Raw genomic sequence first — 27588 nt, forward strand, 5'->3', positions numbered from 1 at the left:
CTGAAGGCATATTTACTCTCTGACCCACCAAAATTTTAGAATCTTTGCAACAAGTAGAATTCAAGATATTTTTGTGACATTGTTTATAATAGCAAAATACTGGAAACAACCTGAGTGACTATCAGTAGGGGATAGTTGAATAAAATTTGATACTTCCATGTTAAACATTAAAGAATATGAGTGAGATCTCTGAGTATTTACCTATAACATTTCTCTGACATATTATTAAGGAAAATTAAAAGACAGAAGACTAAATATGTATGGCATTTTTTATTTAGAAAAAAAACCCCTGTATTAAAACATAGAAATATGGAAGATAGAAACCAAACTGTTAATAATGGTCGACTCTGGGGGGTGAGATTTTGTTTTTTAATCTCTGTAATTAACAGTTTAAAGAAGTATTCTGTAATAAATATAAATACCACCACAAATAAAGTGGAAAGTTTAAAAGAAGAAAATTCTTAAGTATTTGCATGTGTATGATGAAACAGTGTTGGTTTTTGAGAAAAGCTTCCTCCATGTGATTCTGACAGGTATAAGTTATAAGCAACATTGTGGTTATTAAGTGACATTGCCTTAACAGACCATCTGCCAGTTTCATAAACAATTTACACACCCTGGGTTTGTGTGGTTGTTTATGGCTGAGGTGGTTCATTATGACCTCAGCTATCATTTTCAGCATCTGATTTGATTGTACACTTGCAGGCTGTCTTCTTGGGCAAAGTCCACTGGGGTGAGAAAGCACTGACTTGAATAGGGTAGAGAAATGTGATAATGGTCTCTAAGAATTGCTGTCCTTAGCCAGAGTTCCTCTTTGTTTTGTTTCTTATCTGACTTAATTTTTTCATTGATTTTAATGAATTATATAAAAATTTATTGGGCGCCCATTTTAACCTGAAAAAGATGATGTTGCTTTCCTTTAGGAAATCTCAGTCTATAAGGGAAAACCAGCAAGATGAGTTCTGGAACAATTAAGGTGCACTACATTCAGTATGAATAAAGTATCTTATGAGTAACTTTCTTATACCCTTTACCTGGTAAGGCCAGTGTGTCCTGTATCCCTTAGCTTGTTTTGTATAGTCTTATTTCTCTAACAAGTAGGAATAAAGAAATCACAGTAGAGTCCTATTACAGTACAATTTCTTTTTCTTCGTATTGGATTATAAACTAACCCCATACTTACAGTATACTTATTTTAGTACCTAATAGTAAAAGATGATATGGAAACACACTGGGGAGATTAAGGAAAACAAATTGCATATTTGTTTATAAGATCATCAAATAAGGGAATATTGAATACTTTTGATGTTTGCAAAACTAAGTTGGGAAACTGTAGAAAACATTTTTTAATTTAAGTGTTTTAAATCTTTCCAGTGTTTATCATATTTGGCATAATGTAGACACTAATTTTTTTAAAGATTTATTTATTAGAGAGAGAGAGAGATGGAGAGCATGCGAGCAGGTGAAGGAGCAGAGGGAGAGGGAGAGAATCTCAAGCAGACTCCCCACTGGAGCCTGACATGGGGCTTGATCTTATGACCCTGAGATCACAATGTGAGCCAAAACCAAGGGTCAGACACTTGACTGACTGGGCCACCCAGGTACCCCTAATTATTTTGTTTTTTAAGTGGTTGGATGAATGAATTTCTACTGAGGATTTTGAGCTTTAAGTTTTTCTGAATTCAGTTTCTTAACCTACCTAGAGTTACTGTCTTAAGGTTCACTAATCTTTTCTTTCATAGTGTCTAATCTGTTGTTAATCCAGCCTAGTGTATTTTTCATTCTAGAAGTTTAGTTTGGGTCTTGTAAAATTTCTTCTGTGTCTTCTGTGTATTTCCTTAATATGCTTTCCTCTATCTTTCTGAACATACTGGGTATATTAGTAATAGCTGTTTTAATATCTTTGCTTACTACTTCTATTATTTGTTATTCTGTGTCTGTTCTTTTGAGTACTTTTCCTCCTCATTATAGGTTTTATTTTCCAGCTTCATTACATGTCTGGAAATTTTTATATAGATGACAGTTTAATAAATTGTTTAATTTTATTTAGTTGGGTGCTGAAATTTTTTAATGGGTTGTTTTAAGTGTTTCTGAGTTTTGTTTTATGATATAGTTAAGTACTTAGAATAGATTGATCTTGTCAAGGGTTGCTTTTTAGGTTTTGTTAGAACCAGAGTAGGCTTTAGTGTAGGGCTGATTTTCCCCACTACAGAGGCAGCACCCTTTTGTGTTCTGCTTGTAGCTTTCTGGTGGTTCTTTACCTACCTTCTGTTAGTTTCCTTATGTATGATGTACACAGTACTTAGATAAAGATACAACCTCTTACATATGTTTAGAGTTTGCTCTTGTGAAGTGTTTTGTTTCTCTGCCCTTCAAATTCTAGTTGTCTTAACCTCCTCAGATTAACTCTGTCTCCTCAACTGAAGGAGACTGCTGGCCCTCTCTCCTCCCTTTTTCCATCCCTAGCTGCCCCCCTGCCCCACTGTAGCCTGGAAACTCACCACAGGCAGTATGCTGGGATGACAGAGATCATTCTTACCTGTTCTGCCCATTGTCTAATGTCTAAAAACTGTGGTTTCATAAATTTTGTCTTTCTTTCTAAAGACAAAAATAGTTTTGTAAAGTGGAAGTATAAATCCAGCCCCTGTTAATTTATCATGCCCAGAGGTAGAAAGTCCTCCTTTTCTCTTTAAGGCTCATGTGCATATAAATTTTGCATTAATTTTTAAAAATTATAATTAGATAGACTATAGAAATGTTGTAGACTTAAATCCTCAAAGTCTCTAATATACAGTTTATCCACAAGTTTTATTAAGTTCTTTCTGTTTGATGGAAGTTCTGGACTGAGCTTGGTGAAGGGTATAGAAAGGAAAAAAACATTGTCCTTGTTCATGCATTTGCCTTTGTGTTGGTATAACCCTAAAAATGTAAAAGTTGTTGTGTAGCTGGAGAATTAAGACATGATACATAAGATTTCTATATCTTCACGGTAAATGTAAATGTTTCTATTTATGTGATATTTAAATTTGAGTTGGCTTAATAAAATTTTGTTACCACAGTAGGCTAGGCAGAGAGGAAAGATTCTTTTTATAGTGACAGCACATTTATTCAGAATAATAGAGCAGAATCATAGAACTGAGATTGTGTAATTTAGCTCCTGCATTTTATGTCTGAGAATTAAGCTCAGAAATATTAAGCTCATAGAACTAGTTAGCACCAGAGTTGGAACCAGAGCCCACATATTCTGACTTCTAGTTTAGTGCTTTTTCCACTGAATCATGCTGCCCTACGAGAGTCCTTGTGCTACTTAAGCACCCAGATAGATGCATGCACTGTACTTCTCTTGGTGCTGACCAAGTAGGGTAAGTCTCAAGGGCCCAGCCAACCTGTTTCCTTGGCAAGCCTCATTCTGGGCAGTGTAAACATTGCCACATTTTTAACATAAATTGAAACATTTAGTTGGTCCCTTTAAACACATTATGTATGTAAGTATTGCATTAGGTCCTGACACATGACATGCAGTGAGCAGTTGGAAGGCAGTTATGTGCTTGACCATTATTTTGGAAGTTAATATTTGTGTTTCAGTTAGATTGACTGTGGGCCTGTTTGATATTGACTTGAGTTGCTAAGTAATGTCAGAAGGTCAAAACAATTTTAAGAGATGTGTGGACTATATCTGATGACAGTTTGGCACTTAGCTTTTATCTCCTTAAGGTGGCCTTCATAGTTAACCATGGCAGATTAGCCTTGTTATTTTTAAAGAATACTGAATCTCTCTGGCTTTGGCAGCACAGAAAAGGCAAGGCTCCTGTCTGGTGCAGTTACAAAGGGATGTGGTCCTTTAGGGACACAGTTTTGAAAAGGAACCTGAGCTTGACAGTCAAGTTCGCATACATAGCACCAATAGGGATAAGATGTAGGCTAGAGATAACTAACATTTTGATTTGCTACCCTTTCCTTTTTTTCCTGTGAAAAAGAAAGAAATTAAAGGTGACTTACTATAATAATTGCTCAAATAACAGGCAGTGGTACATTGACAAATATTTGACCCAGTCAAAAAAAAAAAAAAAAAAAGTCTTGACTTACAGCATTTGCTCTTTTCTATGGTGTAAATACTTTCACCATGGTCAGTTTCAGGCTACCAACTTGACATCGTTGACTGCAGTTTGGAAAGAGCTGTGTGGTAGCACACTATTATATACATACAATGGATGCAATAGATGCAAATAAATGCATGATCATAGATAACAAGAAAATGTAGTAAAACAATTAGTGATGAGTTTTGGATGTTTATTTTAATGTAGTTTATATAATTGTAGTTTTATGTAATTTAGATGTCTGTATTTAAAAAGTGGCAAACAAAGTCTTGAAAATTCAACAGACAGCTCTCACTCAAGCCTTTATTAGCTGGCACTAACATACCCCTGAAAATAGGTAACACTTGTTGAGCACGTAGTATCTGCTGGGCATAGTCTAAGTGTTTTGTGTGCATCGTTACATCATCCTCAAAGTAGCCATATGAATCAGGTGCTTAAATTATCTCCATTTTGCAGTGAATAAAGTTGAGGCAGATAGAGGTTAAATAACATGCCTGAATGGAAGTTGGCAAATGTGCAGAGCTGGGATTCAAAACCAGGCCACCTGTCTCAAAGGCCTGCGCTCTGAACCATCTTGCAAAACGTCTCTTGAGGTTAAAGATATTCTTGAATGTGAGGCAGTAGTAGGTATGATGAATTTCAAGTAAATTACTCATGCTTCAGAATTATCTTATGACTTGTTTAAATAATTGTTTAGATTTTATTTGAATTTTTATTTATGACAGTGTTACTATTCTTACTATATGAAATGTTTATATAAATTGACAAGAAAAGAGATACTCTCTTCAGCAGAAAAACAGACCAGAGACTTTAATAGGCAGTTCATAAAGACTAGCAATAACTTGTAAACATCGAAGGCAAGGACATTGTCCATTTTGTTCATCGCAGTATTAACTCAGCCCTTGCGTAGTGCCTGACACATAGCACAGCGGGGCTCCATATGTACACTGTTGCAGTACCTGTTAATTTGTACATGTCTTAACGAAGCATATATAAAGATTTCTTGACCTTTCGCTTATATAAAGCTATTTCCTAATGTTGCCTTAAAGAGTTGACATTTTAAAAAAAGGGATTTCTGATTGTATTGTTAGGGACATTATTGAAAAACCCTAAGTCCAGATAAGGATGAAGAGGCCTAATAAATTATTTTTCTCTTAATTTTAATTAAGGATCAGTGTAGGCTGTTTTATATAATTTTTGTAAGTAAAACTGATATTCCTAAATTTATGAGACGTAGTAGAATTATGCGAACTTGCTCTGTGATTTCTAGAACCTTTAAGTTACAAGTAGTGGTGTTTTAATTCATTGAGCTCTTTTTCTGCAAACCTTTTTGAGGAATGTACAGTCTCCCCTGGACTGTTTAGTCACTGATGTTTCACTTCGTGTTTTTTTCCAGTTTTCCATCTCTTTCTTCTCTCTGGTCAATGTTGTTTTGGCCATTTCAGAGCTCACTTATACTTATGGTAGATGTGAAATATTTTGAGGAATGATTTGAATGATGAAACATATCAGAATAATGTTTTTGGTGCTGACATCTGAATTCTGGAGATTCGGAATTTGAGATTTGTGAATTGGTTTGAAAGAAATGTTTTTGTTAATATACTTGTCACCTAGGATTTGCTGTGATAGTTCATTCTGGAGATGGAAAAGTCAGTAAGGGGGAAGTAGAAGAGGAAAAGAGACAGACATTAATTGAATGATGACCCAGGGTCAGATCCAGTGCTAAGTGTGTACATGCATTATCATTAAAGTAAAAGCTTTCTTATGTAGCAGTTGGGAAAAAGAGGTTGGGGGAGGTGGTATTTTCCTTTAGAAAATATGCAATTCACTAAAAGGTGGTGATATTGCTCTGTGTTGCTGGTTATATATCAGAGTACTTGAAACCCTTGGGATTAGGACCCTTCTCTGTATTACAAAAACATCCCAAATAAAGTTGGCCAGATGATCAAGTTCCTTTGTTTTTGGCAGAACTTATAGTAACTTATTCTGAATTTTATGTTGATCACCAGATCTGCTTGACTGTACAGCATGTCTAATTAAAAAGGAAAATTATTATTTATTAAATGTAGTTCATTTGGGGGGCGCCTGGGTGGCTCAGTCGTTAAGCGTCTGCCTTCGGCTCAGGTCATGATCCCAGGGTCCTGGGATCGAGCCCCACATCGGGCTCCCTGCTCCGCGGGAAGCCTGCTTCTCCCTCTCCCACTCCCCCTGCTTGTGTTCCTGCTGTCGCTACCTCTCTCTCTGTCAAATAAATAAATAAAATCTTTAAAAAAAAAATGTAGTTCATTTGGGAGATGACACACTCTTCAGATCCTGGGACTCATGAAAGGTGAGGCACAAGATAGAGTAAAGGGGTGTTTAATATTGAAAAAGTTAATGGCAGTTGCTTCATTTGGTTTGTCTTATGACTTCTCATGGTGCCACAGATCGATCCATTAAAAGATAAAAACACTCATGTAAATGTATCCTTTGCTTAACCTTTAGGAGGCAGAAACCTTTTCTTCCTACTGTTTCCTTCCTCTGGCCCTTCATTTCATAATAGCATGATTCTTATTATTAAAAAAAATTGACAGTTTGTCCTAGAAGAAAGTTGTATGAGTTTCCTACTGTGCTATATAATACTTTACCACAAGTATACTAGCTTAAAAAAATACAGATTTAGTATCTTAAATTTCTAGAGGTCAGAAGTCCAAAATGGGTCTTAGGGGCTAAAATCAGAGTGTCAGCAAAACTCTTCCTTTTAGACATTGTAGGGGAGAGAATCTGTTTCCTTGCCTTTTCTGGCTTCTAGAAACTGCCCTCATTCCTTGGCTCATGGCCACATCACTTCCACTTCTGCTTCTTTGTCACATCTTCTCTCATTCTGATCCTCATGCTTTTCCTTCTTTTTTTTTTCTTTTCTCCTGCTTCCTTATTATGAGGAGTCTTGTGATTACATTAGACCCACCTGGATGATCCAGGATAGTCTCGCCTCAGGATCCTTAACTTAATCACAGGGGTACAGTCCCTTTTGCTATATAAGGTAATGTATTTAAAGGTTCTGCAAGATTAGGATGTGGGTATTACTACGGGACTTTTATTCTGCCTGCCACAGAAATTTTTAGAACTTTCTGGTAAAATACCAGATAGTACAACTTTCCCTATTTAGTTGATCATAATGGAGAACAGAGGTGATGTCCACTAATCTTTAGAAAAATCATCATGATTTCCTTTGTTTTTTTTAAGAATTATATATTTATTTGAGAGAGCAAGCACGCACGTGTGTGCACCCAAGTAGGGGGAGGGGCAGAGGGAGAGAATGTTTAAGTAGACTCCCCACTGAGTGCAGCCTGGCCTGACCCATGACCCAGGATATCATGACCTGAGCGAAACCAAGAGTCAGTCGCTTAGCTGACTGAGCCACTCAGGACCCCTATCATGATTTCCTTTAACACATAAATATGATTTAATAAAAAATAAAATATGACAAGTTTGGCTAATTTGTATTACTCTGTTTTGAGTAAAAATGGGGGAAAATAGACAAAGGAAATACGACTTCATTTCTTGCCGTAGAGTTTTGTGATAAATACTATTGCTACTGAAAAAAAACAACCCATTATAAAAAAAGAAAAAAACCCCAAACGACTATTTATCTTACAGGTCCCCATGAAAAGTCTTTTCTTAAATTGCTTTTCACATATCCAACCTGCATATATAAACAATATCATTTGTCTTCATCTGAAAAGGAAAATAAAATCAAATGGCTCTTAGATTGTCTTGGAAAGGCTGTATTATTTTCTCCGTTGGTTTAAACTGTGAAGTTGCCTTTAAAAATAAATTCTTCATCCAAGGAGATGATTAGATCAGTAAGGTTACCTAAGAGAAGTATCTTTAGAAAGAGAGATGCCAAAGTGAAAAGTAATAGTCCTTACTGAAAATTTGTTTTCTTTTTTTTTTTTTTTTAAAGATTTTATTTATTTATTTGAGAGAGGGAACAAGCGGAGGGGAGACGCAGAGGGAGACGGGGAGGGAGAAGCAGGCTCCCTGCCAAGCTGGGAGCCTGACGCGGGCCTTGATCCCAGGGATCCGAGGATCATGACCTGAGCCTAAGGCAGGCACCCAACCAACTGAGCCACCCAGGCAGCCCCTCATTGAAATTTTCTTTTAAGTTCTTTTTAGGCCTCTCTCTCTCTCTCTCTCTTTTTTTCAATATCTATTTAATTCCTTGTCTTTTTTTTTTTTTTTAAGTTGCTTGGAACAACACCTGTTTATTACTTCAATTTCTGTGGGTCAGGAGTCTGGGCATTGGTTGGTGATGAGTCTCTGTGCAGGATCTCAGAAGTCTGCATTTGTACTTGGTTTTTAGAGCAGTGTGGAATTAGAATTGAGCAAAGACCACAAAGATCTTTGTAGGAGAGAATTTAAAAATTAAATATGAATATAATTGTTAACAAGCCATACTTTATATATGGTGGAGAGAACTTGGAAAGTAGATAAAAAGCAAAAAAAAAAGTGTCTATTTAAAAGTTTATCTTTCTACTTAGAATATATGAAATTTGAAATTAAGGGAGGCATGGATTGATCAGACTTGCACCTTTGAGGCTTTTTGAGTGTTTTCTGCTCACTACCACCACCACCACAGCCCTGCGTGAGAATAGGGGATTCCTTTCCTACTGTTTTTTTTTTTCTTCCATAGATAAGGCCTGTTAATAAACTGCCAAGATGCCTATAATGAGCAAGCAGAGCAATTACAATAGAGTGCCGTTGCTATGCAGCTGAACCATAGGCCTATAATAATACTTTGGGGACAGAGATAAGTGTCCTTACACATGCCATAGCTCTTGGGTGCCCTGCTAACTCAGCGTGCTTGCCTGAGTCTGTAAAGTGGTTGCACCTCCTCCCCTTGCAAAGTGGGAGATGTATATAAAAGGGGCTCTAGAAACACTGTTCTCACTGAGGTCTCACTGTTCTCCTGAGGGAGTATCAAATGACTTTTTGCATTAGTTTGATTCTTACAGGAAGCTGAAAAATATCCAGTAAGCAGTTTCCCAAGGTTTGTAAATTTTCATCAGTTCATTAACACCTCACACCCTATGACTTTAGGTTCACCTCAGGTTATGGAATTGAATTCATTAAGTTGGGGTATAAAACTGGAGCTGAGTCAGCAGGCAGTTTTAGGGAGAAAGTAGTGGGACTATGACATTAATGAAATTGGGGGAGTACTCCTTTTGGAGTATTTATTTTTCTACCCTAAAGTTGCCCTTTGGTCAAAACTCAGGGATTCCCTGCATAGACATTTTATAATTTAGAATCGTCAGTTCTCATGGAAGGCAGAGAAAGAAAGAGAAGTTAAATAAATTACTCAATCTTAACTTTGTTCAGAGCTGGGGCATGTGGCCATAAACTTCCATCATTTTATTATCAAATTTATCTAAATTATATGGAATAATCATTGTGTCCTAAATATCTGTATCTATTTAGATGTTAGCAGATGTTTGTTAATAAATTATAATACATTTTATATAATTTTGCAGAGCTTTTTATTTAAGTATAATAGATAATATTTTTGGGTCACCATTGGCTAAAATACTTAAATTAGAAAAAGTGGGAAATCAGATGTTTACAATACCTTATAATTTACTTTTAGGGTTAGCTGTTCAGTTTAACCTCATTTGTACTCCTGCTGTCTTCTGAAATGTCCTCAAGCCACAGACTTGGGAGAGCAGAGGTACTGGGTTTGGGCTTCAGAGGCATCTTCCACTCCCCTTCGTGGTGATCGTTTTTAAAGGCATATGCACAGACCTTTCACCCAGTTCTAAAAGTGGAACACTTCCACTGTGCTATAAAAATTTCCTGAATCAGTCAAACTCCTTTTTGGAAAGATGTGGCAAACTCATGCCAGATAAATACAGTACTTAATTAATTTGGCCAGTGTAGACACCATATACTAAAGCTGTCTTGTCCTATAAAAATGTAGTGGGTATAAATGCCCAAATTTTAACTTTGAATTTTTATACTTTGGTATAATGGATAACTATGGCTAAGATAAAAACAAGTCCTATATGTTATAAGGGGCTATGTGCACTGGCCTTATTTATGGATCCATTTTCTATTCCTATCCTATTCCCCTCCCACTTTTCCCGTTTAGGCCAACATTTCTACAAAAATTCCTACTTGCCAGGCACTGTTATAAATGCTTTATATGTGTTAAGTTAATCTGCATAACAACCCCGGAGATAAGTGTCATCATCTTCATTTTACAGATGAGGAGATGGGTATAAGTGACTTGCCCAAGATGACACAGGGATTATAGCGAGTAGGGGAGCTGAGATTCCAGTGCAGGCTGTTAGGCTGCGGAGTTTGTGTTCCCATATCTCCCGCCTACCCAATGCTGTCTTTACCACAGTCTCATTTCTGATTTATAATATTTTGCTGTAATTGTAGAAGTAACCTCAGATCATCTTTGGAACATGGTGAATGTGCCAATGAACAAATAGATAAAACCCTTCAGTATATGCTTTGCCTGCGACTGTTTTTGTTCAATAATATTTTGATGGAGCAATTAAACTTCTAAGATATTATGAGATACCTCCACCGAAATATACTTCTAGAATCAGCTTTGGAGTCTTCTCATTGTTTGGCAAATGTCTTCGGATTAGAGAATTTGTTTTCTGTTTTTCAGGGTTTGCTTTTGATAGTTCTATTGTATGGTGCAATTAGGTTTTCTTTCTCTGAAGGCACAGCTGTATCTATTGTTGTGACAAATGCTGTTGTTCCGGGAAGCTGCTCTATTGGGAACGGGGTTGAGGACATGGGCTCAATTAAGTGTTTTCTTTGGTCTGTCATAGATTTAACAGGAGGTCAGATCCCGCTCTGAAGAACTGTTAGTGGCAGGTGCAATTTCTGTCACCAGGATGCTCTCTGCTAACTTTTAATGCATCCCCATCCCCAAATAGAAGCATTCTGTCATTCTCTCAATCCTTCCATTTGTGGAAAGATTTTGTTCAAAGAGTGCTTTTTGCTTCTTATTTTTTTAGTGAGACACAGCATCATATTTCATGTAGAAATACCTTGTGTAGTAGTAAAAATAAAATTTAGCGAAGTAAAATAGCTCATTTTCTTTGCTCATTTTTCACATACTTGAATTTTATACTTTAAAAATGAAGTTGTGCAGGAGCACACTTTACCTTTATAAACCTATTTGTATAATAAATATAATAAATAATAATGAGTAATTTCATTTGTGTGTTGGTGCCATATTATTGCATTCACATTGTTAATCATTTTCTCTTTGGGAAACAACTAATTTTGAGTAAATGATACAAAAAGTATGTTTAGGCTCAGTAACTTAAAAATGAGTAATGAAAGATACTGATTCCGTTTATTCTACTTGTAATCTGGTAAAAGATTGGTTGATGGAGGATAAAAGAACTGGAATATTTTTATTATTTGTAGTTCATTTAGGCAAATATATTAAGTAGCATAAGAATTAAATATATTAAAATAGAATTTTAAAAATAATTGCTTCATAAATGAATGGCTCAGATGAAATCAGTATAGTTGCATCAAGGGCTATGTAAATATATATTATTCTGAGGTTTGAAGATAAACGTGATTCTTTCAATCCAGTGTTTACAGCAGAATTTGAGGTTTTCAATGTGTCATATTTAAAACATTAAACCTCTTTATTTAACATAAATATTTTAGAATATTAAAAGTTGTTTTTTGGCAAGTAGATATTAGTTTAGATCTGCCCTTTGAAAAATTTCACCTGTTATAGGACTTACCTCAGGATATTTTCTTCTTTTGTGGAATATAGCTTATGTTTCAGTTGACATTTTCTTCTTTTATACTTTTTTTCTGAAAAAATTTTAATGTAGACTTAGTAAATTCTCATCATAATTAGAATTAGTTATAATCCACTTTTTCTTAAGCAGGTAAACAATTAAAAAAGTAAATTTTTAAATGAGTAATAATGGTTTCAAACAAGCAGTTGAAAAGCCTAATTTATAAATAAACTTAAAAAGATATGCCTCTTGGGCGCCTGGGTGGCTCAGTTGGTTAAGCGACTGCCTTCGGCTCAGGTCATGATCCTGGAGTCCCTGGATCGAGTCCCGCATCGGGCTCCCTGCTCGGCAGGGAGTCTGCTTCTCCCTCTGACCCTCCCCCCTCTCATGTGCTTGCTCTCTCTCATTAAAAAAAAAAAAAAAAAAAAAAAAGATATGCCTCTTGCATCTGCTGAGAATTTTTGTTAGACTTGTATCAGTTACCATGATCATTAAGAAATGCAGCATGTTTGTTGTTTGCTTGCCAAGAAGTTCATATTCCTTATTACATCTATTAGTAGACAGGTGAGTGCTTTCTTCTGTTTTCAACACAGCCTTGACATTGATACATCAGATTCTGGCTTGCTGAAGATGAGGAAGACCTTTGAGAGGTTACTGTGTTTACCTGGCAAATGGAAAAATGAGGTTGACACGGTTTCATCATCAGCTTGTAGATCACATTCCCTCTCCCCCCACCTCCATTTTAAAAGAACAGCAAGGGGCACCTGGGTGGCTCAGTTGGTTAAGCGTTCAACTCTTGGTTTGGCTCAGGTCATGATCTCAGGGTCTGAGATGGAGCCCGCATCGGTTCAGCGTGGAGTCTGCTTGAGATTCTCTCTCTCCCCTCCACCCCTTCCCTCACTCATATGTGTGTGGGTGCTCTCTCTCTCTAAAACAAATAAAAATTTAAAAGAACAACAGTCAGTATCTAATTAACAGATTTGTTTCAAAGTTTCTTTTTTTAAATTGGGTTTCAGTACCTCATAGCATGTTTCCTTAACTGCTATGTTAGGAAGCCAAGGTGTCATATTGGTGGTCACAACATCCTGTGGTTTCTATGGGAAGAGTATATCCCTAATTCCCTTCAGAAAAATGAAACACCTGGATGCATGACCCTTCTTTCACCTCAGCCAACCCATTTCCATCTGGTAACATGGGGAGAAGAGCTGGCTTTTTTCTGGATCCCTCCCTGGTGTCAGCTGAGACCCTTAGCTTCCTGTTTTATACCCCGCCGGGGCCTAATGCTTCCTGCTGGTCTCCCCGGTTGGCCAGGGAATGCACCCTCCATCCAGCTTTCCCCCAGGATGACAGCTCTGCCCTCCTACCCCAGCAGCTGCAGGGGAAGGCTGGGCAGGGTCCCTTGTAAGTCTGAGGCTTTCCGGCCTGTGCGGGGGGTGGTGCTGCCTTTTTTTCTGTTTAATGAAGACAGCATGATGTAGCAGGAGGAATGAAACATGGAGTTGGGATACTTGGAATTAACCTGATAACGGCTATTTCTTCACTATGACATCTTGGGCAAATCATTTACCTTTTTTGTTGTTGTTGGCTGTGGTGGTAGTTTAGTGTATCTGGTGAGTGGGTTGTATTAGGTTACTTTTAACGTTCTTTCCTGCTTTAACATTATATGCAATGATCATATATTTCCGAATGGGGATTACAAATGATTAGGTTCTTCAAAGAGAGCAAAACAGGATTTTTTACCACACAAACTTTTACCCATCACTGAGCACCAATTAGGATGTTTAGAGTTGCATGTATTAGGAATAACTGACATTATAATCTCAGTCTATTACTAATGAGATGCCGTGGTGTCTGGTGGGGCTAAATCATGTTGTACAGAAATATGATGTTAACATTATATCTGTTTTTAGCAGGTACACACATTTTAGCTGTTTACTGAATATACAGGTTGTCATTCTTTTATTTTCTACAACCTAACTCATTAAGTGGGAGACACCTATGTAAGAAAGTAAACCAATACTGATAAATAAAAATGCCATATTTAAAATTCCTAAAAACTTGCAAAATTTAACAGTTCTTAGAATTTGTTATATGAAAAGGAAACTGAAAAAAGATTTTTAAAAGTTATACTCTTGTGGTTGAAAGTCTATCTAAAATCTGTCTTTTTTCCAGTCTTAGTTCAGGGTGGTAGACATAACTGAAGCTTTAAGTATGTTGCCACAGAGTGAGTCATCAGTGGGCGCATTTACTATGATTTTACCAGCTGTCCAAGTGGAACATGGGAGGTTACACTAACTGTGCTGACACCAGCCAACAATCAATTTATATTATTTGCAATTTTTCTTTCAAGTAGAGCTATGAAAGATAGTATACTGGAGGCTCTGATTTTTTGGGTTTCTGATGTTTTATTACATAATAATTATAAGGGGACAGGATTTTTTTAAAGATTTACTTATTTGAGAGAGAAAGAGTGTGCAAGTGGGGGGGGGGAAGGGCAGAGGCAGGAGCAGAGGGAGAGGGAGAGCATCTCAAGCAGACTCCCCACTGAGTGTGGAACCCAACACAGGGCTGGATCTCATGACCCTGAGATCATGACTGAGCTGAAATCAAGAGTTGTATGTTTAACTGACTGAGCCACCCAGGTGCCCCAGAGGGGCAATATTTTAAAACTTAATTTATGCTGCCATCCAAATGGCTAGGTTGTACAACAGGCTTGTTTAATACAGAATTGAAAGTATGTATACTCCTTTCAGATAGTACCCTCATACCTCAGTGAGAAAGATGCTAGGAACCATCCAGAAGTTATGCTTCACTCAGGGAGGGGCAGTTGAGGTTTGTTCCCTGAGGCCAGCCCCATTCCATGAATACTTGTGACTGATGGGACTGACTTTGAGGGGGAGAGGTTAAAGGAATTTGGGGTGGGGTGATATCATGGAGATTAAGGGAGAACATAAAGGAGCAAATCTGGGGGCAAAAGAGGGATTAGTGCCTTTCAAGAGAGGGTGGGGCGATTTGGGAGGAGTGAGCCAATAGCATAGGTAGTCCTCACACAATCCTGCCTCCCAGCTGTTCCCTTTGCCATCAGATGCTGAGTGATATGACATTGCAGACAGCCACAGAGGGCGGTGGGTGATAGAGAAGGCTCTGCACCCCATGGGATCCACATCACACAGTCTGGCATCTGCCATCATGTTAGGCCTCATGCAATAAATTTGCCAACTAACCATTATTCAGAAATTATTGAAATCCTTATCACTGACTAATAAACACAGACTACCAGCAGGTGGTAGAAAATGTCCAGTTTCTATTATTAGATAGTGCTCCATCTGCTAATTATAAAATTATCTGTGGTTCATTTTTTTTTGACCTCTTGAATGAAGCATACTAAGGGAAAGAGAGAGCAAGCACAAGCAGGGGGAGGGGCAGAGGGAGAAGCAGGCTCCCTGCTGAGCAAGGAGCCCTATGCGGGACTCCAACCCAGGACCTTAGGATCATGACCTGAGCCAAAGGCAGCCGATTAACTGGCTGAGCCACCCAGGTGTCCTGCAGTTAGTAAATAGAATGATGTTTCATGCTGATTCTAGTAACCATTAGTCTATAGTTCATAGTTTTCTTTACTAAAAAAATGTTGGTTAGATGTAGTTGTGTATAATTTCATTGTTTAATTTAGGAAATGATCAGAAGATATTAGGTAAATGATAGACCATTTTTTCCTACTTCCTTGCTATTATTTTTTTCTCTGTAATAATGGCAAACATGCATTTTAAGGTTCCCTCCACTGTATCAGATTTTGTTAATTCCTGACTCTGATTTTCTTTGTTTTCCCTTCAAACCATTCATTTCTCTTTGTCCTTTTTGTTTTCAGACTTGCTAGAACATTTAGTATCAAAAGTTGACTATTACATGTCTTTTTTCTTAGGATATTGACACTGAAGTATTTAAGAGTAAAGGGGAATCATGCAAGCAACTTCCTCTCAAATGAGGAAGTGAAATAAAATGAAATAAAATGAAATAAAAATGAAAATAAAAATTTTATATATATGTATTTGTAATATATAATGATTAGGTAGATAAATGTAGATAGGTAGGAGGAGACAAAGCAAATATGGTAAAATGTTAACACCTAGTGGAATGTGAGTGAAGAGTATACAGAAATTCTTTTGGTATTTTTGCAACTTTTCTGTAAATATTAAGTAATTTTAAAAAAGTTAATTTTACTTGTCCTAACATAATCTGTCTACAAATATAAAACTGTAAGTAATAGATTGCTATTTTCCCACTGTAGGAATCTCTAATGTGAAAATGTGTTCTATGAAAATAAAGTTTTTTTTTAAAAAATAAAATTCTAGGGGGACCTGGGTGGCTCAGTTGGTTAAGCGTCTGCCTTTGGCTCAGGTCGCCTTGGGCTCCCTGCTCAGCGGGGAGCCTGCTTCTCCCTCTGCCCCTCCCCCCCCATGCTCCGGCACACACTCGCTCTCTCTCTCAAATAAATAAATAAAATCTTTAAAAAAATAAAATTCTATCTAATTTAAGAAAAAGTTAACTCTTCCAATGGGCTGAAGTAAACTTTTTGTATCTTTGGGAAAAAAAAAATCAGTGTGGGAAATTTCAGTTGATTTCTTAAACAGAGTACTGGTTTTTAAAAAGACTGTTTGTTATAGATAAAAAATAGATAAGAGACTTTACCGGAGTTTGGGTGGGTGGCCCAGCAGTCAGTGGAATGTTACTTGGATGAAGTTGTTCTGACCCAGGCTTTGGGTTTTAGTTTTGAAGGTGTAGAGACTAAAGTTTTGTCTCCACTCAGGAAGATTGACTCGTTCCAGGTAAATAAACTCTCAGGACACTGATGTATAAACCAGAACATCAGTTTCTTAACATCTAGTGAAAAGAATGCAGGGGCCACGTGTATTGGATACTCGTGCTGGTTGGAGGACTGGTGCATTCTCCCCACCAGAAAAGCTACAGGACAAGCCATGGTGTATATGGAAGTGGGGATAACATAGACCATTTCGAAGAACAAAATTTTTTTTATTTTGATGAAGTCCAGCTTATCCGTTTTTTTTCTTTTGTGGTTCATGCTTTTGATGTCATATTTAAGAAGTCTTTGCCTAACCCAAGATCATACAGATTTTCAGGACCACAGCACTTGGAAAAAAGTTAACAACATTAAATATTGCTGGGAAAAAATATTGCATAAAGAAAAAGTGAAAAGGGAATATAGAGCACCTTAAGGTAGAAACCAATTTTCACATGCAAAATACAGTAGCAAAAGTTGCTGATTCTACTTTTTATGAATCAACCATGGGGAAAAAGTATTTTTATTTGTAAGGGATCACTGATTATTATCATGAGATTAAAAGGCTTGCTCTAACAAGATCTGTGGAGGATCTGAGTTTGGCTTAATACAGTTCTGATCATCTCCTTTGTGAAAATGTATTTAATGGAGCTACTTCAGTGTGGTCATTTGGGCACTTCTGTGTTATGTTTCTTTTTTTTTAAAGATTTTATTTATTTATTTGACAGAGAGAGAAACAGCGAGAGAGGGAACACAAGCAGGGGGAGTGGGAGAGGGAGAAGCAGGCATCCCGCGGAGCAGGGAGCCCGATGTGAGGCTCGATCCCAGGACCCTGGGATCATGACCTGAGCCAAAGGCAGACGCTTAACGACTGAGCCACCCAGGCGCCCCTGTGTTATGTTTCTTGAGGAACGTACTATTGCAGTGGAATTTTAGGAAAAGCAGTATTTTACCTTTTCAAATTTTAATTGTCAAAAGAGACTGATACATATTTTAAAGCCCCAGGATATTGAGAATTTTTTTTTTGGAGTAAGCAATATAATATTTCATGTATCTTGTCTTTAAATCGGTAAATTAATGAGAAATTTCAGTGGTGCCAAAACATTTATCTCTGTGTAACTAGGGCCATAACTACCTTAAGGTACCGTAAAGTTCTTTTTTTTTTTTTTAACATTTACTTTTCATCTTGTTTAATGACACATTTTCCCAGAACTGGATTTAAAAGTAATCGTGATAGGGGAGCGCCTGGGTGGGGCGCCTGGGTGGCTCAGTCAGTCAGGCATCGACTCTTGGTTTTGGCTCAGGTCATGATCTGGGGCTTGTGGGATGAGCTCCGCATTGGGCTCCGTGCTGCCTGTGCTTGGGATTCTTTCCCTCCCTTTTTCTCTGCCCCTCCCCCCAATGTACTTGCACATGCGTGCTCTCTCTCTCTTAAAAAAAAAAAATTGCAATAACCTGGTCTTGAGAATTTGGAAATTGTCTAAGTCCTTCAGATTTCAGAGTCATAGATGATCTATATCTGATTACCATCCATTTAATCTTTAAGATAAAAAATAATTGTAGTTAGAGCCTTTGGCATATTTTGCTACTTAATTATTCACTATATATACATTAGTGTAGCCTGTATCTTGATAGCTTGATTTCATGAATGAGATCTAATTTAAAGGTGTTCAGATTCATGCTGTGAAGAAAACAACTTAATTGTAATAATTTGAAGACTGAATTTGATCTGTGTTTGATACTCAAGACTTTAGGAGATTCGGTGAAATGGGATCATGGACTTTGGCCTCTGTTCTTTGCATTTGTGGGAATGGGAAAACCTTGCCTTTGTTTCCTGCACCATGATACCCACTTGGGGAGAATGGGTTACAAAGAAATTGTATCTGTGCTGTCCAGATTCCCCATGAACCACAGAAATTCCTGTGGCACTGCATGGTGCATAGTTGTCTTAAAGCTTTAACAAAAGGAAGGTGACATCTTGGAATACTGTTAGACAGTTTGAGCTCTTGCTGTGTTAGAATGAGTGTTGACTTGCTGGCCAGCTTGGTGTGCTTGTAAGATTCCTATTAGGGGCTGTAGGAGATGGATCCTCTTCTTAGGGCTTTCTTATTGAAAGGGATTTCTGCCTTTGGTATTCAGGAAGATGGTTGGTAGACACTCAATAATTATCTCAAAAGAAAATGGCAGTGGTGGATTAAATAAAAGATGTTAGCACTCAGATTCAGTCCAAGACTTCCTAGACATTCTTTATTATATTTTGCAGACTCCTGAACACTTAAGAGACTGAAGGTATATTTAAGCAGTGGCGTCACTATTACAGAGATTAAGAAAATTTTTAAAAAGCCTCCTTTGGAAAGCAAAGTATCAAATAAGATTGTAGGATGAATTTTAAAAGTGACTTCCAAAAAAATAGGCTAAGGGTTTTATGATCTTGGCTCTGTTTACCTAAGTTTTACTTTCCTTACTGCAAAATATGGATAATGTCCACTTACAGGATTTTTTGGGAGTGAAATGGGATGATATATGTAAAGCATGTAGCTGAGTGCTTAGCACATAATAAACATCCCCAATGGCAGCTATTATTGCATAGATTTTCATGTCAGCTATAGTATTTTGGATCATATTTCAATATTGTACTGTATGATATTATTTCTATGCCTTGGACCTTCTTAAGTATAATGATTTTCCTCTTTTCAAATTGAATTTTGACCTTTTCAAAAGTCTGGAATTCACTGAAGACAAGGAATTATCCAGTACTCCATGAATGGTGATGTTTATATTGGCTTGGCTGGGGGCCAGGTGGCAAATGACATTCAAAAGCAGACATAAATTTTTCCCTTTAGAAGAGGCCACATGGTGCTCCTTCCCTGCATCAGGCTCCCATGGATATCAATGGGTGTTATGTGTGTAGAGCAAGGGAAAGGTCTTGCTCCTAAAAAATAGGGCAATGTGCTATATGAGATAAGTTAGTATGTTCTCATGAGCTCATGTTTGTCCTAAAAGAAGTCTTTGTCTTGCGGTCCTCAGAGTCTAGCTAGCAGTAAAGAGTCAATATTTGGTATATTTCTCAAACTGGATGTTCTGAGTTTGTAAAAAAAAAAACTAGTGGTATTAAAGTTCAAACAAAAATATTTATTAAAAATATTTATTAAAATCTTACATGCCTATACTTTTTTAAAGTGATATTTGCTGAGTTTATTCTTCTTACCAAATTTAAAAGATTGATTTAAATATTTTTTCCCAAGAGTTGTAAGACAAGTGGTACTTGAATCCATAAAGTTAAGAACCTTTTTGCACTGTCCATGGAAATCAGAAAATGTAATCCTAATTAGTTATAGAATTCTGAAATTTAAATCTATTTCTCATTATGTCATTTAATTCATGTCATGATTCATTGTACTTAAAATGCTCAATTTTCAAACCTATCTTCTGATTATTCCTTAAATATAAAATATAAATAGATTAATGAAAAAACAAATAAGTAGAAATGAGAGTAGTAGTAAGAAGTTAGAAATCAGCTTTAGTTTCTCCCTTAAGATTTATTATGTAACGTGCCATTAAGATTAGAACATTTAGCAAGTTTTATGTAATTTCTTTTGACTTATCATTATGATTCTTTTTCTCAAGAGTTTCTCAAAAATTTTATACGTACAAGTCCTTATGAACATATCAAGAGTCTTTGGTTTCTCCATGTAATTATAAAGGTGAAGTTGTATGTTTTGGGGCAAAAGGAGGGTTTTAATTTTTATCTGAACATTTTGTAAGAGAAAATTTATGATCCCTGTCTAGCTTGTGAATAATATGTATTAAGTTAATACACAGTCCCAGTGTAGAAAGCAAAATTTTTAGGGCCCTTTTATATCGTCTTATCAGATACTTTCAAATAATGGTATTTTCTCACTTTATAGCAAAGGAAACTGAAGCTTGGAGAGTAAAATGATTTGCTTAAGTTTAACAGTTGGCATTCCTTAAACAAGTTTTCTCCCAAGTATAACTGAAAAATCGCCCTTGAGATGGGGAGATGTGACAACTAAATAAATGCATTGTTGAACTCTAGATATGATCCTGGAACAAAAAGAGGACTTTAATGGAAAAACTAGTGAAATCCAAATAAAGTCTAGAATTTGGTTTTTTAGAAAATGTATAAGGAGTTAAAAATTCTTTGGGGAACACAGAGACAAAATGTCTGAAGACAACTAAGCAGTTGGAAATCTTGCATGTATGTAAGTAGATACAAGAGTTGTTTTTTTTTTTTTTTAATCCTACTGTTGCTTTTAATAGAGAAACTTTGGAAGTAACTTAAATGTCTGTCAATATTATAATGGATAAATAAGTGATTGTATAATTGGGCAGTGAGTAGTACTACTACCTATCAGTTAGAAAAATGAACTAGAATTGTATCAACAGAGTTAACTTTTAAAGTTAATGTCAGTAAATATAGCAAACTATCAAATAAAGAAAACTTTTTTAAAAACTTTTTTATTTTTAATTTTTTTAAAGATTTTATTCATTTGTTAGAAAGTGCACGCACGAGAGAGAGAGAGAGAGAGAGAGAGAGAGCAGGAGCAGGGGGAGAGGGAGAAGCAGGCTCCATGATAGCAGGGAGCCCACTGTGGAGCTCGATCCCAGGACCCTGAGATCATGACCTGAGCCGAAGGCAGGCACTTAACTGACTGCGCCACCCAGGCACCACTGAATAAGTTTTTAAACACAGTCTTTATTTAAACATGCACATGGTTATAAAATCAAATAGGATTTGTAATGAAAATGAATAGTTTCAGATCCGGAGCTCTTCTCTTTTCTTACCTTGTCCTTAAACGCCATTTGGAATCATGCTTTAGTTTTTCTGGTAGTTACTTATATATCTCTAAATAAAATGTTTATATTGTTATTTTAAAAAATACATTGTCTGTAGACATGTTCTATTCCTGTTACGACTGATGAAAATGTACCCTACCTATAGAATGCTTTTTTTATAATTTAGTTTTATTTTTTATTGGATTCATTTTTAAATGGATCATTTACATAACTTAAAAGTGTAATAGTTCTATAAAATTTATTACAAAAACCAGCAGTCCCTTCCATACCATTTACGCCCACCACCCCAACTATTGTTTGCACCCAGAGACAAGTACTTCAGACTTTTGTCTGTTTTGGTATTTGAATTGTATCATTAAATGACATATTTTTCGACTGACTTACTGATTTTCTGTTTTATGCATTGTCTGGTGGGAGGTGAGCATTTAGCCTGCTTTATCCTCTTCTACCATCAGACGTGTCGGAGTCCCTATCCTGCCTCCCCACACTGTAGTTGTGTCATTCATTTGTATAGATCAGTGTTCTGTGCTCACATTATTGTGTTTAAGTAAATGCTGTTCACACTGAGACATGAAATAAAATATGATGACTTTTCCTTTCTTTTTTTAAAGATTTTATTTATTTATTTGACAGAGACACAGCGAGAGAGAGGGAACACAAGCAGGGGGAGTGGGAGAGGGAGAAGCAGGCTTCCCGCTGAGCAGGGAGTCCAATGCGGAGTCCAGGACCCTGGGATCATGACCTGAGCCGAAGGCAGATGCTTAATGACTGAGCCACCCAGGCGCCCCGACTTTTCCTTTCTTATACAACTTTTTGTGTTCTCTGGAGTTAATAATTATCTTGCTTCTTTGCTTGTTAGTTTTCTAGGTACTTATCACAAAATCCATTCCCAGATTGTCCCCCAGTTGTTAAAATTTTCTCTGGATATATTCAAATACATAGGGTATTTTAACTTTTTGGATATGAGTCCCACAGAAGTGTGGGAATCCATTCTGGATTGGTTGCCTTCTATCTCTGGGGCACTTAAGCATCCTTCTGGGGATACTGTTTGTTCCCTATATTAGTTCCTTGTTTGCTGGATCCCTTGCCTTCCTCTTTCTTGCTTTACAACCTTGTTTTGCTGAACTGCCTTTTCAAGTAGTACCCTGAGGAAAGGTGCAGGGAACATAATCTGTGTGAGACCTCAGTGTTCTGGAAAAGTTTTTAGTATGTGCTTACACTTAATTGCTAATCTCTAGATTGAGAATAAATTTTCCTCCAGAATTTTGAAAGTGCTGATCTGTTGTCTTTTGGGCTTTCACTGTTGCTGTTAAGAAATTTCAAAATCATTCTCCATCCTTCTCTCTCTTTTTCCTTAGTTTCTGGGCAAATTTAGGACAACGATTCTCAATCTAGCTGATCTTTAGAATCATCTGGGAACTTCAACCAAATCCTAGTATGAGAGGTTTTGAAATAGTTGGTCTGGAGGGGAGCCAAAACATGGTATTTCTGAAAAGCTCCCTAGGTAGTTCAAATATGCAGCCAAGGTTGAGAACTGCTGTTTCAAGATCTTTGTCTCCAGTATACTTAAATTTCATGATGATATGCTGTGATGTGGGTCTCTTCATCCATCGAGCTAGGTACTTGATTGTCCCATTAATATGGAGATTTATGTCCTTTAATTTGGGAAGTTTTTTTCCACATTAAAACACTGTAATTGAAGTATTTTTATTTTATGTACAATGAGTTAGTATTAAGGTAGGTATCTTGGATATCTGCAGTTAAGATGGGTCTCTTGGATGACTCATTCAAGGAAGTTCACTTAATCCACCTTACTGAAGCCTCTATCCTTCATGTACTGATGGAAACACTGGCTTTACATATTGAGGCCGTATTTCTGGATCAGACCATTGCCAGTTTGAGCAGACATGGCCAGAATGAGAACCCTGGCCAAATTTCCTCAGATGGCACCAGCGGAGTTCCTGCTGACCCATTGCTCTCTTGGATGCAGTGAGGAAAAGGAATTTTGGGAAGTTTTTGATTTCCTTTCTTCAAGTTCTTCTGTTCTATTGTTTGCAGGCCCCCTGCTTGTCTCCTCTGTTTTCTATAATTTTTTCCTTTTGTTTTGGTTTCTAAGTGGTTTCCTCAGTTTAACCTTCTAGTCCTTCCACTGAATCTTTCTTTTCAATTTTTATTTTCCAAGAATTCATTTTTCCCCCATCTTTATTGAGATAAAGTTGAAATATCTCCTTGTGTAAGTTTAAGGTATACAGTGTGGTGATTTGATATATGTATATATTGTGAAGTGATTACCACAATAAGGTTAGTTAACACATCCATCAGTACACATAGTTAGCATTTTCTTTTTTATGGTGACAACATTTAAAATTTACTCTCTTAGCAACCTTCAAGTATGCAATACATTATTAGCTATAGTCCCTGTGCTGTACATTAGATCCCTAGAACTTATTCATTTTATAATTGAAGGTTTGTAACCTTTTGACCAATATCTCCCCATGCCCCCACCCCCAGCAACCATCAGTCTGCTCTGTTTCTGTGAGTTAGGTTATTTTAGATTCCACATATAAGTAAGATCATATAGTATTTGCCTTCTTCTGTCTTATTTTACTTAGCATAATGCTCTCAAGGTTCCTACATGTTGTTGCAAATAGCATTTCCTTCCCTTTTACAGCAGAATAATATTCCATTCTATAAATACATACCACATTTTCTTTATCCATTCACCTGTCGATGGACACTTAGGTTGTTTCCATGTCTTAACTGTTGTGAATAATGCTGCAGTGAACATGGGAGTGCAGATATCTCTTCAAGATGATGGTCGTTATTTCTTTCGGATATATACCCAGAAGTGAGATTGCTGGATCATATGTGGTAGTTCTATTTTTAATTTTTTCAGGAACTTCAGTACTTCTTTCCATAGTAGCTATTATCAGTTTGCATTCTGCTCAGTAGTGTGCAAGGGTTCCCTTTTCTTTCTAGCCAGGCCAAGACTTACCTCTTATCTTTTTTTTTTTAAGGTATTATTTTTAAGTAATCTCTCCACCCAACATGGGGCTCAAGCTCAATAATCCTGAGATCAAGAGTTGCATGCACTGCAGACTGAGCCAGCCAGGCGCCCCTACCTCTTGTCTTTTTGATGATAGCTATTCTAACAGGTGTGAGATGCTGTCTTTGTGGTTTTGATTCGCATATCCCTGATGATCGGTGATGCTGAGCACCTTTTCATATACCTGTTGACATAGCCTCTTTTTTTTTTTTTAAGAATTTATTTATTTGAGAGAGAAAGTGTGTGTGAGTGGGAGGGAGAGGGAGAGAGAATCTGAAGCAGACTCCATGCTGAGCACAGAGCTCAATGGGGGGCTAGATCCCACCACTGTGAGATCACGACTGGAGCCCAAATCAAGAGTCAAACGCTCACCCGACTGAGCCACCCAGACACCCCTGACATAATCTCTTATTCTTATTTTATGAATGCAGTATCTTCCTTCTTCTGGAAGGATATTAATACTTTCTTGTTAACTTTTTATCTCCCTTCCCAGCCCTGTTTCCTCTAAGTTAATTTTTAAAAATCTGTTATTTCTTTTAGCCCCCTCCTTTTATATTCAAGGCTTACCTCAGAAGTCTTCTTTGGCTGCCTACTTACTCATGGTTAAAAGTTGACTGTGGAAGCTCTGTCTGTGTAGTAGACTTGTCAGTTTTAGTCTTTACTGTGGGATGATCTGTCTGGGCCATTGCATTGGGGGGAACCTTGCTATCAGGGTCTCAAGGCCTGTCTCTCGGGTCGGTCAGATTCCCCAGAGAATAATGTTTTCTTTTTTCTTTTTTTTTTAAGATTTTATTTATTTATTTGGTAGAGAGCACAAACAGACGAAGTGGCAGGCAGAGGGATAGGGAGAAGCAGTCTCTCCGCTGAGCAGAGAGCCTGATGACCTGGGGTTCGATCCCAGGACACCTGAGCCGAAGGCAGACACTTAACCAACTGAGCCACCCAGGTGCCCGGAGAATAATGTTTTCAACTCCACCTGAGGGAAATGGGCAGAAGATGGTTGGAGGATGTTCATTTTTAGTATATGAACTCATACTTAGTCTCCTGTCTTATCTGTGTCTCTTGTCATGCAGATTAGAGACCCTGTCTCTGTTTCATTCTCTCCAGAGAATAAATCCCTTGCCTTTTGGGGGTTGGGAAATCATCTGAGGAAGGGAAATCTGCTTCTTAGACCTTGCCTTTCAAGACCTTTCAAGGCCCACCTCCACCCTCATTTCCAGAGTTGCCTGGTACCATGAATTTCCAGTGTGGTTTTTGGGGGTTTCAAGGTGGGAATCAGGTTGCTTCTTAGCTTTCCTCACCTGGCTTAGGATTCAGCTCTCTGTCTGTTGTGAAAGGCACCACAAGTTCTTTTGCCTTCTAGCTCCCAGATGTTGTTTTTTAACAACTCCGTTTCCTTTCTCCTTGTTTTTGCGGTATATCGTAAAACCAAATCCAATTACTGTCAGTGTAATGTGTTTTCAGGAGAGAGTAGAAGTAAGTTGTTCAATTTGATCTATTTAATCAGAACCAAAAAATGTGATTATAAGTGAAATATAAAGAGATAGTAAAAGGCCTCAGACTGTCAAGTCAACTTGCAAGTCAACTCTGAATTTCAGTCAGATTACTTGGTCTATGTAGTGTCTGCAGAGATCTGGCAATAGCTCGTGTTTGGTGTTCTTTGGTGGTGGATCATGCTGTAATTAGTTGGACTGAAAGTTAAATTTGGAGAAGTTATTTAAAGTCTTCTGCAATGCAGGTTGACAGCCTGTATTAAAATAAAATGTTTAGTTTAGAAACCTTAAAAACACTGTGTTAGTTACAACCGAAAGACCTTGAATTTTATTCCTTAAATCAGTCATTGACTATATTAGCATTTAAACATTCTCTTTTCTCAATATCATGTGTACCTCAACCAGATGTCATAAAGAAAACTTAAATTACAACTCATATCGATTTTTTCATGTACATTTAAAATATAAACTCTATAATGTAATGTTTCCTTTTAAGACCTTTTTCTTTAGGGAATTGGTAACAGTATCTTAAGGAACTATTAATAAAAATACTGGGTTTTATTGTTAAAAAAAGAAAAAAAGAAGGTAGTAGGAAGGGAAAAATGAAGGGGAGGAAATTGGAGGGGGAGACGAACCATGAGAGACTATGGATTGAGAAACAAACTGAGGGTTCTAGAGGGGAGGGAGGAGGGGGGATGGGTTAGCTTGGTGATGGGTATTAAAGAGGGCAGGTATTGAGTGGAGCACTGGGTGTTATACGCAACCAATGAATCATGGAACACTACATCAAAAACTAATGATGTAATGTATGGTGATTAACATAACATAATAAAATAAAATTTAAAAAATACGGGGTTTTTACAATTTTACTTAGTATTACTTATGATTACTTATATATCAGGGGCAGTGTGTACCTTCTTCACTGCATATTTATTTAAATTATTTAGAAAGCTGGTCTGAAATTAGGATGTATTTGCCGAAATGAGAATAAGCAAGATTTTTAATGTTTACACTAACCAGAAACTTTCCTTTTCTTTTTGTAAATATTTTTCTCCTCTTCACGTGTTCTATTTCAGAACCTCTTTTGGTTGTTAGAATTCCTTGTGGGTGGGTTGCTTTCCCTCCATTGTTTTATTTTGAAAAACTTAACATTTATAGAAAAATTGAAGGAATATATACTGTCTATACCCTTCACCTAAGTTCACTGATCACTAGGTGCTCTCTTTATTTGGTGCTCTCTTTATTTTTAATTTTAATTGAACCATTAAGAATTAAGTTTACACATCATGATACTTTGTCCCCAAATAATTATGTATGTCCTGAGAATAAGGACATTCTCTTACATAATCGTGATGCCATTTTCATCCCTAAGAAACTCGTCTAAACTGTTGTTCCCTGAATTTCTCCAACCTTTAGACTCCATTCTCCTCCACTCCCTAGGACTCCCAAGATCCAAATAAGGATCATATGTTGCATGGTTTGTATATATCTTTAGTCTCATTTATTCTAGAAAAGCCCCCTCCTTATCAGTTATCTTATAGGATGTCCCACAATCTAGATTTTTCTTACCATT

At 37.0% G+C, this 27588-nt stretch overlaps 1 protein-coding gene and 1 pseudogene across 18 annotated transcripts in view; one reads left to right on the forward strand and one right to left on the reverse strand.

Moving 5' to 3' along the window:
* Nucleotides 1-27588, forward strand: part of DST (dystonin) — a 470596-nt gene that overhangs the window by 133804 nt on the left and 309204 nt on the right. The gene's annotated exons all lie outside the window — the stretch shown is intronic.
* Nucleotides 22210-23694, reverse strand: LOC116635521 (annotated as a pseudogene).

This window comes from Phoca vitulina, unplaced genomic scaffold, assembly GCF_004348235.1.
Source record: "Phoca vitulina isolate PV1807 unplaced genomic scaffold, GSC_HSeal_1.0 scaffold11, whole genome shotgun sequence".
Classification (NCBI taxonomy): domain Eukaryota; kingdom Metazoa; phylum Chordata; class Mammalia; order Carnivora; family Phocidae; genus Phoca; species Phoca vitulina.